General features: G+C 39.3%; 1 non-coding gene across 1 annotated transcript; it reads right to left on the bottom strand.

Annotated features, from left to right (window-relative positions):
* Window positions 1–762: 762 nt before the first annotated feature.
* Window positions 763–880, bottom strand: LOC131167191 (5S ribosomal RNA). The gene has a single exon (XR_009140048.1). It is a non-coding gene; the product is annotated as a 5S ribosomal RNA (ribosomal RNA).
* Between the last annotated feature and the right edge of the window lie 10,992 nt (window positions 881–11,872).

The following is an 11,872-nucleotide window of genomic DNA, read 5'->3' as shown; positions in this document are numbered from 1 at the left end:
TTTCTCAATAATTGTCAAAAGAGCTTTAAAATTCTGCCCACAATCTTCCTTTCTAATACCAACTTCACTACCGATTCCTACTGCTCTCTCTATAGCCCAATCTCTAGATTTGTTCTTATCTGTGACAATATTAAAACAAGAAAAATCCACAACTAAACCACAATTACAGCAAGATGGAGGACTTACCTGAAATGAGTTCTGAAATTGCACGGGTTCTGGAGATATTCTGATATTGGGATTCACGATCTCATCTGCTTAGTTTGTTGGGGCTACCAAACCGAGTGAAGAGTCGGCTTTGTTTGAGAAAGGTCCAGTGTCCTGACCATTTGTTTTTTATTTTTTTTGGATATCGTCTGGGTGTTCCCAGCCAGCATCTATCAGATTACCCTAGATGCATCCCAGCCGGCATCTACCAGATGACCCTGGATGCATCACAGCCGAGACTAATCCCCACGCCCCAGAACCCACCCCAAGACCCTGCAGGGAGGTAAATCGAGTGTCCTGACCATTTGGTTTTTTTTTTTGGGTACGTCCCGGGTGTCCACTACCGTCAACGACGTCCGTTTTACGGTCCGTCGCACCGGACTGTGACTAATCCCACGCCCTGTAGTATGGCCCCACACACCACAGAGGGGTAAATTCAGGCGCCCAGCCGCAGGAATCGAACCTGGGGTGGGAAGATCCCTGACCTCGTGAAAGGCAACCCCTGGAGTCCGCCCTGCCAACAAAGCTCAGCCCTGGGGGCAATTTCTTTCAAAAGAAGGGGTGCAACACAAGGACTTCCCAGGAGTCACCCATCCTAGTACTACTCTCGCCCAAGCACGCTTAACTGCGGAGTTCTGATGGGATCCGGTACATTAGTGCTGGTATGATCGCACCCAAATGGTCACCCATCCTAGTCCTAACCATTTGTTGGGTTTACAGCTGCTTGCATGGGCCGTACAATTTTTCCCTGACATCCCTAAAAGAGCCTTCTGGAGTATGGTGCTGGGTATGTTGCCTTTTCTTTTTTTTTTTGGATCGGTAAAGGTAAATTTTATTAATACAATCAAACCTGCTGCTGCGTATGTTGCTTTTGCTTTGCGTGCACGATCTTCCTTTTTTCCTTTTCGTTTCCCGAGTATGCACCTTTGAGGTACGGGAAGTGCTGCTGTTTTTGCTTTTGTTTTCTGCCCACGTGCTAATGTTTTGGGAAGTGGGTTGTGCTACCCACCAACAACTTTCCTTCCTTCTTTTCCGGCGAATCTCCATCTTTGACAGCTTCCTGATCTTCTTCTCCGGCCGCCCGCCGAGCATCCCTCTGTTCTCCCATTTACGTCAGCTTCTGCATGGCACCGGTCTTACTGCATGGCACCTAATCACCGGTATCCGTCAAATTCTGCAACAGCTCTACATGGCATCGATCTCCGGTCTCCGTCAGCTTCAGCAAAGGCAACGTGTACTTCCCCAGCCGAGCAGCCCGCGGCCCTTTATGTGCTACTCTAGTAGTCAAACAGCCCTCTGTGTAATTCTCTGTCTCCATTCCAACTCTAACTGAGCAGCCCTCTTCTTCTTTGTGAACCCCTCTATTCTCTGCATTTTTTCCTCTCCGGTATTCAACCTTCTTGAAGACCCCTTACTTTTTCCTTCATGATCTCGGAGTACGTTGCAGGAATTCGTGTCTCCGATGATGACCGATTTCGGGAATGTTTTGCTGAATGGGTTACGGGGATATGGCTTGTGATCCGTGTTGGTCTTTTCAAAATGGATCTATGCCTTTCTTCAACGAGTTCAACCTTAAAACTGGTGTCCCCGTCGGCGATGAACACAGCTTCCGCTATATTACGCTCAGCCTTCACTTTGATTCTAATTACTTCTCCCAACCAATCGACTTGCAAGGGATTTTCCAATCGTCCTCCACAAAGCATTTCTATGGCTTCCACCATGGCACTGCATCTGAGATGAAGCGGGAGACCTTGGATATGGATCCAGTTAAAAGTTCTAAGCTCCCTTGGTTTATGACGTAACGTGGCTGGATTCCATCTTTAGATGATCATTGATCTCCCATAAACAGACCTTGAACCTGATCTCCAGATCGCCTTGGTTAATTCTCTGCAGTCGAAGATAAATAATAATTGATCAAATACCATTCTTCTGATTTCCAGCCCACCCTTGATGTTCCAATGATCGATGCACCATTTTCTGATGGTTCGCATTTCTATTGGGTCATCTTTGAAGTAGCCTACAATAAAACACTTGAGAAATTCAACTCTTTCGTTGGTGCTTTTGGTATCCGTTTGAAGAAAAATACCGGATTCTTCAAAGGTGATTTTGCATTCTCCTACAGTGAAAGGATCGCTGCCCCTCAAAGCTTGCGCATATGATTTCTCGCTTGTTATTTTGTTACTGAGTCTGCCTTCGTTTCTTAAAAACTCTCTATGACTTTCTTTTCCTTGTATTGTCTTGTTCACCAATTTGATGCTTTTGATTTCTTGCTTCAATCTCTTGCTTTCCTCCATCTGAGCATCCATCTTGAAGTCGATAAAAAAGATGCCTCTGTTGATAACCGTTTCTGAGACCTTTTTAGATTACTTCCTTAATTTGACTTTTTTCACGAGCCACCATCTCTAAGCTTGCGACCAACCATGGGACTACTGCAACGTGAAAAAGTATGAATCTTGCAAAGCCCCGACCTCTTGCTGTGATTGATAAGAACTCCTCTTTGAATCTAGAGGTTTGGCTCAGATCCACTGAAGAGTTGCCCCCCATGAATGTCATCTTCATGCTCGCTTTGGAATGATGTTGATTCCTTGGATTGGTTTAATGGCTTAAGAGAGTAACATGTGGGGATGATTAAAAGCTTTTAAGAAAGAGAGTAGCCTGCGTACCAGCCACAAAGTTGCTCATAGAGAGCTGAGTTAGATGTAAATGATTGGTCCTGGTGTTATGATGGTTGTAGGTGATTATGGTGTTTGTGGAGGTGGTCGGAGGTGATGGTGGTGGTGGTACAGGTCGAAGGAAATGGTGATGGTTGTTGAGAATTCCACTTGTGAAGATGGTGGTTGGAGTTGGAGGCTGTGGCGGTGGTCGGAGGTGATGGTGGTGGAGGTACAATTCGAAGGTGATGGTGATAGTGGATGGAGGTTGGGGACTCTGGCAGTGATTGGAGGCTGTGGTTGGTGATGATGATCGGAAGCTGTAGTTTGAGGTGCTGGTGGTGGTGGAGAAGATGATGGTGATCGGAAGTTATGGCTGGAACGTGGGACGGGAGGCTGCTGTGGTGTTGGCTGTTGTGGTGGCTGCCGGAGAAGATGCAACTCACGGTGACACGTTAAGTAGGGTGTTGTAAAATAATGTAATGCAGGGTGTTGGTCGGAGGTGGTCGGAGGTGATGGTGGTGGTGGTACAGGTCGAAGGAGATGGTTTGTATCCCTTTTTGGAAGCTTCAAGCCACTTGCTTGTCTCTTCCCTCTTAATAAATTTACTTTTTCAAAATAAAAAAATAAAAAAAATTATTAATGCATTCTCAAAATTTAAAGGAATGAATTAACAACTTGTAGAATATTTTTTTAATGTAAAATGTATTAAAAAATTGTACAATTTATTGTTGAATTTCACTCAAAATATGCCGCAACTTATTAATATACGAGTAAGTTGTACAATTTGACAATAAGTTGAATAATTCAAAGTTTCAGAATATTTAAATTGTAAAATTTAGATACATTTTCTATAATTGTTTTCATGAAAGATTGAAAATAGATACATACATCCTTTCATGCATTATCAATAAAAATTTTGTATCTTGAATTGATATTTATTAAGAAAATGGGTGCATTTGTCATTATTGTAGTTAATGAAAAGCGTGTATCATTTGTTACTAATTAAAATTAATATAAATAAGAAAACATACATATATGTGTAACAAATGCATTGTGCTTAGCTTTTACATTTATGAAAGTGCATGCGTTCATAGTGTATGTGTGTGTTTATGAATTGAAACATGTTGCCAGCAGATGCACATGATTCATGGGATTCTAAGTCAACAACACAAAGAACTCCCAATACAGTTTTCCAAAACTAAACAAATAAATACACAAATGAATATATAAATAAAAGTAGGTGTTGATGCAAACAGCATTTTGACAAATGATAAAACCTTCAAAATGAATTTCTGACCAAATGAAACATCAAAATTAGGATTGATGAAAATAATACACAAACATTGAAGCACAAGAGAACATTCTTTTGCTGATATTATCACCAACATTTGATATTGTGTCATTCATAGTATTACTGGATCTTATTCATTGCAGGTTGGTTATTCGTAAGCACGATTTTAGCTTACGATGTGTTTGGAAGTCCTCGGCCAAACAAATATTTTACAGTGGCAACAAGATCAAATCTATCCAATTTTTAAATTGCATTGGCTGTTCATGGACTAGTTGTACCTACTGTTTCTTTTATGGGGTCAATATTAGCAATGCCGTTCATCCAATGGTAAACCTCATCCAAATTATAGAGCTACAACACAATCAAACCCAAACAAACAAAATGTTGAATTGAATCATACTAGTCTCTTCTAGGGGCTATTAATCATGTTTGCACTTGCTGTTTTATTTTATAATTATTTTTTCAATTAATATATAATAGATTTTTTTTTAAAGGGACTAACTTTAAAATAATCAAGCTCTTAATTATTGAAACATAATAATCAAGCATTTGCAGCACTTAGAGAGGTGCTGTGGGACTTATGGCTGTCCTCACTACAAAATAAATGCTGGAGGCCCAAACAGTGATTGCCTGCCTATGAAAAAAAATTAGGACTAAGAGATTTACTTGTTACAAATGCCTCTTCCCAGGTTTCATGCTTTGACCATGAGGGGGCAACTTCTCGAAGTGGGATCCCTTTGGTCAAGCATACTCTGCACCAAACGAATCCTGTTACATAATTCTCCCATTTTGGTAAACAATGCACTGCCCTTCATTTACTGAAAAAAAAAAATGAGCATATCGTGCCAGTGAAGACGGTGGGCAGAGGTTTGCACTCAAGAAAATGTCCAGAATCACTAGGCAAACAGCAGATGTTATAATAATACAACATATTTCTATAAACATATTAACCTTTCATTTTGCATTCACATAGAAGCATAGCAACACTTTCTAAAGACACATGTAGAAAGAACAAAACATTTCCAATTCTAGCATTGGGTATTGAAAGGCAGCCACAATAGAAAACCAGTGATCAATGTGCATATGGGCAATTCCATTGCTGTCCAAACTCCACAGTTTATCACGGGACTATGATCCCAACTAGGGAAGTCCACATTTAATTTGACACCATTGTTGTCAAAATGCTCTGGCAAGCTTTGGTTCATTAAAATTTGTATTCCTAAGAGAGCCCCTAGTCTTTTCCATAATGTATGAATCTCAGAGAGCCTACAAGGCATCACATATTGAATGTGTGCGTGTGTGTATAAAATCTCTAAAGCACCATGAGAGGAACTTACTCAATCACAAGTTGGCGTATAATTTCGAAGGACCCCGTCTCTAAGAAGAGCAGTTTGGACTTCAAAAGAATATGAATTTCTGTTATCATTCAAGAATCTCTCTTCAGCTTCATTGTTGTCCTGAAAATAAATTTAAAGCAACCTATGCCATACAATTAATTATAAGGCCTAAATAAAACAAGACCCATGATCTGTATAACTTAGTTGATCAAGCATTCCAAAATCTCTAAAGGCTTCAACTTCTCTAGAGGCTTCCTAATCCTATCTAGACAACAAACTTCCCCATTTACACGTTACAGAATCAACATAATAAGAAAGCTGAAAAAAAACAAGCTCATCTATTTTGATTTCTACCACAAAACCTAAAACCTCTGCTTAGTTCAAATATGTAGTAAATAAACCAAATTTCTTGTATTTAAAAGAAAATTTCATATTAAAACAATGAACTAATAAATTATTTTCTTTCATTTTTGTAGAGAGTTAACATAAAGAAACTCGTGATGCTTAATTCATAATGAATCTAAATGCAAACACTAACCTTACCCAATCAGAATATTCGCGGCCGCAACATGTAATGAACCCCCTTGAAATGAAATGAGCTCAACACAATTTGTAATGAACTCAAGTGAGTGATGATTCATTGATTGAATGAATTACTCGCAAGAAAACGAAATTATAGAGATGAACTCAATTTAATACTTCAATGCATACAAAGGAAATGGAAATGAGAAAGAACAGATTGGCTAGTTCGAGAGAGCCACTCTCCAAAAATAGAAAAACAAATTGATTCCGAAAATTCTACTCCCCTGTATTCCCGCTGACCCCTAGCTTTATACATAACAAACTCTAACTACTATTCTGGAATACCCCATGCGCTCTATTGCAGTTGGCAGCTCGGCCCAGCACCCGGCCCAGCTGCCACATGATCCATGCCTTGGCCCATGACGTCTCAGCCCGCGAAGAGCTGACCTGCGAGTGGCTGACCCGCCCAAGCTCCCCACTCAGTTCGGCCTCTTCCGCCAACCTCAGCTCCGAACCCCCGGTTCGAGCTCCCCTACGCCCACTTCTGACAACCTCAGCTCCGAACTCTCGATCCGAGCTCCCCTACACCCAGCCGTTTCGTCCGAGCCCCTCAAGCCCTCTGTTCGAGCTCCACTGTAGCGACCCGCCTTGTCCGAGCTCTTCAACCTGCTCGGCATCTTCAATCTGACGATCAGCTCGGACCCCTTCTGTTCGAGCTCCCCTGTAGCGAACCACCTCATCTGAGCCCTTTGATCTGCTCGGATCCCCTTCTGGTCGGTATCACCGACCTTATTCATAACACAACATCCCTCCCACGACCCACCACAGCCAAATGCGCACCATGTTCTCGTATACCAAACACCGGAGGAACATAAGCCCCGACATGCACACACACATCAAGAGCCTGAGATATTCTATCGCCATTAACCTCTTCATTTCCCTTCAATTTCTCTAAATTACCACTAACAAGAGCCGTAATTGCCAATTCCTCACCGCTTCTCCTCTCACTCGAACACTTTACTCATTGAATCGTTAACAAGGGACTGAATCACGGACTCCCAAATTGATGATTGCATTGAAAAGGAAATCTCAGATTTTCCAAATTTGAAAAGAAGTTCGAGACTGGAACTGCAGAGAATCCTCGCCGAATCGGCAAGTCTACGCAAATGTCTTTCCCAAAACAAGAGGCACGAAGCATCGTTGTGAGTGCAAGTTATTGTGTAAGCCCCTGGGTTAATTAAATTTTGGACTGTGAGCAATCAAATTAAACTGCTACTTTGCCGGGGAAAATAGAAGAAGAGAAAGGAAAAGAAAAGAAAAGAAAAGAAAATAAACGAAAATTTCCAATCTGCTGATGGTTTCTCAGCGATTAAACTAAAACATTTTTTCATGGAAGAAAAAAATAAATAAATCTGTGCGAATGGGGAACAAACCTGGATGGGATTGGAGGAAGAAAGAGACGAAGGGGCGGAGGTGGTAAGAAAAATCCCATTGGTGAAGAGGAACTTGGTGCTCCTCATTTTTCGTCTCTGTTCTGTCTTCTCAGGCAGTCGGGCACCTTTTGAGAACAATTTTAACAAAAAGGAAAAAGAAAAAACTTAACTTGCATTATAATAAATACTTATTACAGTTAATTGTTGATTAAATTTTAATTAAACTTAACTTGCATTAACTTGCGTTATACTGGGTTGAGGGGACCGATTTGACGAGGTAGTAGCCAGTCTCGAACTTAGGAGAGGATGCAGTTTGGCCGGACTGAGGTAGTGTAGAATATGATAACTTATCTGGAGGGCCGACCAAATAGAGTCTCGCCTACGGGCCGCACAACCCTATCATGAGGGGTCAAATCATGACGTACAGAGTCCTAGGAATAAAAGCATAGTTATATATATATGTTTACAGTTTTACAGTATAGTATGATATTACCAGTATGAAAAGTAGAAAAACAGACGATACAATATGTTTTAAATTATGAAAGAAATATATGTTTTATAGATGATTTATTTCATTGCAGTTTAGTTATTATTTTTAAAAGTATCCTTGACTTAGTTGCCACACACTAGTGATAGCATATTTTCACTTACTGAGTGTTGACTCATCCCATTACTCTAACATTTTTCAGGTGAGCCAGTGAGGCGAGCAGATCAGGCTCGCGAATAGAGTGTAGCTCAGATCACCCTGGTTATAGGGTAAGTTTTTTTCAGAATGGTGTATGTTTTTGGATAGATGACACTAGAGGGATATTTTTGTATGGTCTGTATATTCTGAATTCTGGTATTGTACAATTTATGTATAAATGGTTTTATGATTTGTGTTTTCGCTGTGTAGGAATGTTTATTGTGTGTGTGTATATATATATATATATATATATAATGATAAGAATTTTGAGGTCATTACACAAGTATGGGCGCACACGGCCACATAACAAATCTCTAACAACAGTACCGTGCTCATAATACACTGGTCCTCAGGGTTCTAATTAAAGCATATCATGCAATTTAGATAATAAAAAATACCATTTAAAACATCAATTCAAATTCCTGCATTATTCATAAACATTTCCAGTATTTTTCGCAACAATTCTAGTATTTCACAAACAGTTCCAGTATTTCTCAAATAATCTCAAATCCAATTAAACAATAAATCCTACCAAATAATCATCGGCCACACAATTTTAACATTTAAACATATCAATATAAACAATCAAGCTTTCCTCCGTTCGTTTCTATTCAAAATACCATACCATATATCCTAAGTTTGTAAAATTAATTTTGAATGGTTGGTTTTCAGAATAACCTTCAAAATCTTAAATGAATAAATAAATAAATATATATATATATGTATTAATTTAATCGGTTCAAATTAAATAAAATTCCTGACTTAATTTAATCCCCTTACCTGATTCCTGAAAAGTTCGATAACACCTCGGCCTACACCCCAGGTGTTCAAAAACCCCTAATATCCTGAAATTCAAACTTAACCACATTATTCATCACAACTTTCAGAGTAACTTTCTCTAAAATTTTCCTAGGTTCCGAATACACAAAATAGCCTAATAAAGCCTAAATTATTAAGCTTACCCCTGATTTAAGGTTGGTGCCCCAAAACTTCAATTCGAAAACCCGCTTCGACTAGATTGTAGAAAATCTCCCCATGAGTCTTCTGACAATTTTCGTTCATTAATTGGGATTCTGGTTTAAGAAAAATTTAAGTAAGAGTGAAAATTGACTTTACCCCAGGAGATATGCCTACGCTGCTCCTACGACAAATCTGCTCCAGTAGGATTGTCGGTGGTGGTGATAGGAACCCAATGATATTTTCGGATTTCCAATTGGCTGAATATTGGAGAAGAGATTGAGAAGAGTGGGAGAGAGGAGACGAGGAGACGACAAGAAATGAGAGAGATTGAGAGCTCTAGTGCAGGAAATCCAATTCAGATTGGATTGAAACAGCCAAATTGAAAAGAAGCTTCCTGAAGCTTATACCATTATATATATATATATATATATATATATATTAAACTTTAACATATATATTACATATATATTATAATATCTTACCTATATATATATATTATTTCAATATGTTTTTTTTCTTATTAAACTATTCATTTTACTTGTTAATTTAATTAATTTAATTTATTATTATTAGTATTATTATTATTAATTATTTTTTTTCCTGCGAGTTACTACAAGTCACTTTTCAATAAGGAAAGAATAAATTATAATAGTGTGTGGCAAATAAATTTTTAGTAAATACAAAATGTAGTTGTTTGTTAATCAAGAGTAACTGACAACCCATAAGCAAAACTAAACTTGCACATACATAACCAATATTTATAGCAAAATTTCCTGAGGATTGGAGAGTTTACACGCCCATACATGTAACGCCCCTTTACTCTAATACCATTTGTAACCTTACCCTTTAATTCAAGTGCAACTACAACTGATACCGATCAAGTCCCTCACCTTACTCAGTAAGTCCTCGAGTAGAGAGATTTACTTTACCATAAATATTCATGCAATAAAATTCACAAACCAGTATTCACACACAATCCAATATCAATCATAGTCTAGAAATACATGTATTTACATACATTATCACACATCCACACAGGATTCAGTACATTCCATTCAATTCACATCAACATAGGATTCACATTCACACAGGATACCATACATTCCATTCAATTCACATCCACACAGGATTCTACTCACTTCATTCCCTAACCACCATCATTTTTAGTACGTGGCCAACATAGGGCTACTGCGTACTACCAAAAATGTGACCCATGCAAGGCTACTACGTTTATCTCAGTATGTGACCCACATAGAGCTACAGCATACCACCCTGTACATGGCTCATTTAGGGCTACTGCGTATATCTCACTACGTGGCCTACATAGAGCTACTGTGTACTACTTTGTACGTGGCCCACATAGGGCTACTGCGTATATCTCAGTAAGCTTTCACAAACAAATCTCACATACACATTTATATTCACAACCAGACAATATTCACAAATAGACAGTATTCGCCACCAAACAGTATTCACATTCAAATAGTATTTTCAACCAAGCAATATTCACAATCGGTTAATTATGAAGGGTTATTCTCATTCCACACAGTTTTTTCCCCCAATTATAATTTATATTCAAAATCATCATTTTTCAAACACCTAAACCATTTGGAAATTCATACTCATATATATATATATATATATATATATATATATATTTACATACTTGAATTTAATTGGTTCAAAAATTTATAATAAGTTGTTATAACTTATTCCCTTTAACTATTCCTCAAAGTTTTGCCTAAAACGAATGGAAAAACGGAACCCTATATTCCAAAAATCCTAACTTAATCGGTACAACCCCAAAATGCCCAATATTCTAACATTTCCAAGTCCACATAGTTAAATAACTAAACAATCTTAAAAATAACTCCCTTACCCTAGTTTTGAGATGGTGCACAAGAACTCCAAATCACGAATCCGCTCTGATTATCTTAGAGAGAATTGCCCTAGGAACCTCGTGGTGGTTTCCGATCACCGAATCGGGCTGAATCCGGGTCAGAATCGAAAAGAGAAGGTGGGTGGGCTAAAGCCCTAGAGAGAGAGTGAGAGAGGAGATTGTTTTTGTGAAGAAAACGACTTATGGCATCTATATAAGTTGCAGTGCCATGTGTACTCGTCGAGAAGCCAAAGAAGGATATTCGTTGATAAGAACAGCGGGTTCGTCAACGAATCCATTAAACCTAAAATTTTTTTGCCTCTCAGTAATTTCTTGTCAACAAGGCCCCGCTGTGTTACCCCTTTAAATTTTCTTCCTTTCCTTTATTTATTTTCCTTTTCTTTTATTTTCTAGGTTCAGGTTATTTCATGAAATTCGTTCCACAATCCTCCTTTCTGACACCTATCTCCCTGCCAATTTCAGTTGCTCTTTCAATAGCCAATTGCAGTCCTCCTCGCTTAGTTCTTTTCTAACCTACTGCCATTGAGTGTCGAGGTCATACAGATCATAAAATGGCTCTAGTCGTAGGAATTGAGGTAGTGGGTGAATATTTGCTGTGGCGTTGCGTAGAAGGGGCAAGGCGGCGAGTTTCTTCAAGGTTGTGGTGCAAACATTGTCGAAAATGCAGATGACACCGCAGAGGACGACGATGTGGTTGTCATGGAAGAAGCGGGGGGAGATGGTGGCGGCGATGTTGGTGGCGAGGAGGGATTAGGTGAGGGGAAGTTCGGCAACAGCGGGAAAAGAGTCAGTCTCAACGTAGTGGAGGTAGACGAGGGCCTTGTCGGCGACAGAGTAGAGGAGGGTTTGGGGAAGGGAGCGGAGTTTCTTGACAAGAAGTTGGCCA

This window comes from Malania oleifera, chromosome 10, assembly GCF_029873635.1.
Source record: "Malania oleifera isolate guangnan ecotype guangnan chromosome 10, ASM2987363v1, whole genome shotgun sequence".
NCBI lineage: Eukaryota > Viridiplantae > Streptophyta > Magnoliopsida > Santalales > Ximeniaceae > Malania > Malania oleifera.
This window is presented reverse-complemented; position numbering and strand designations above follow the sequence as displayed.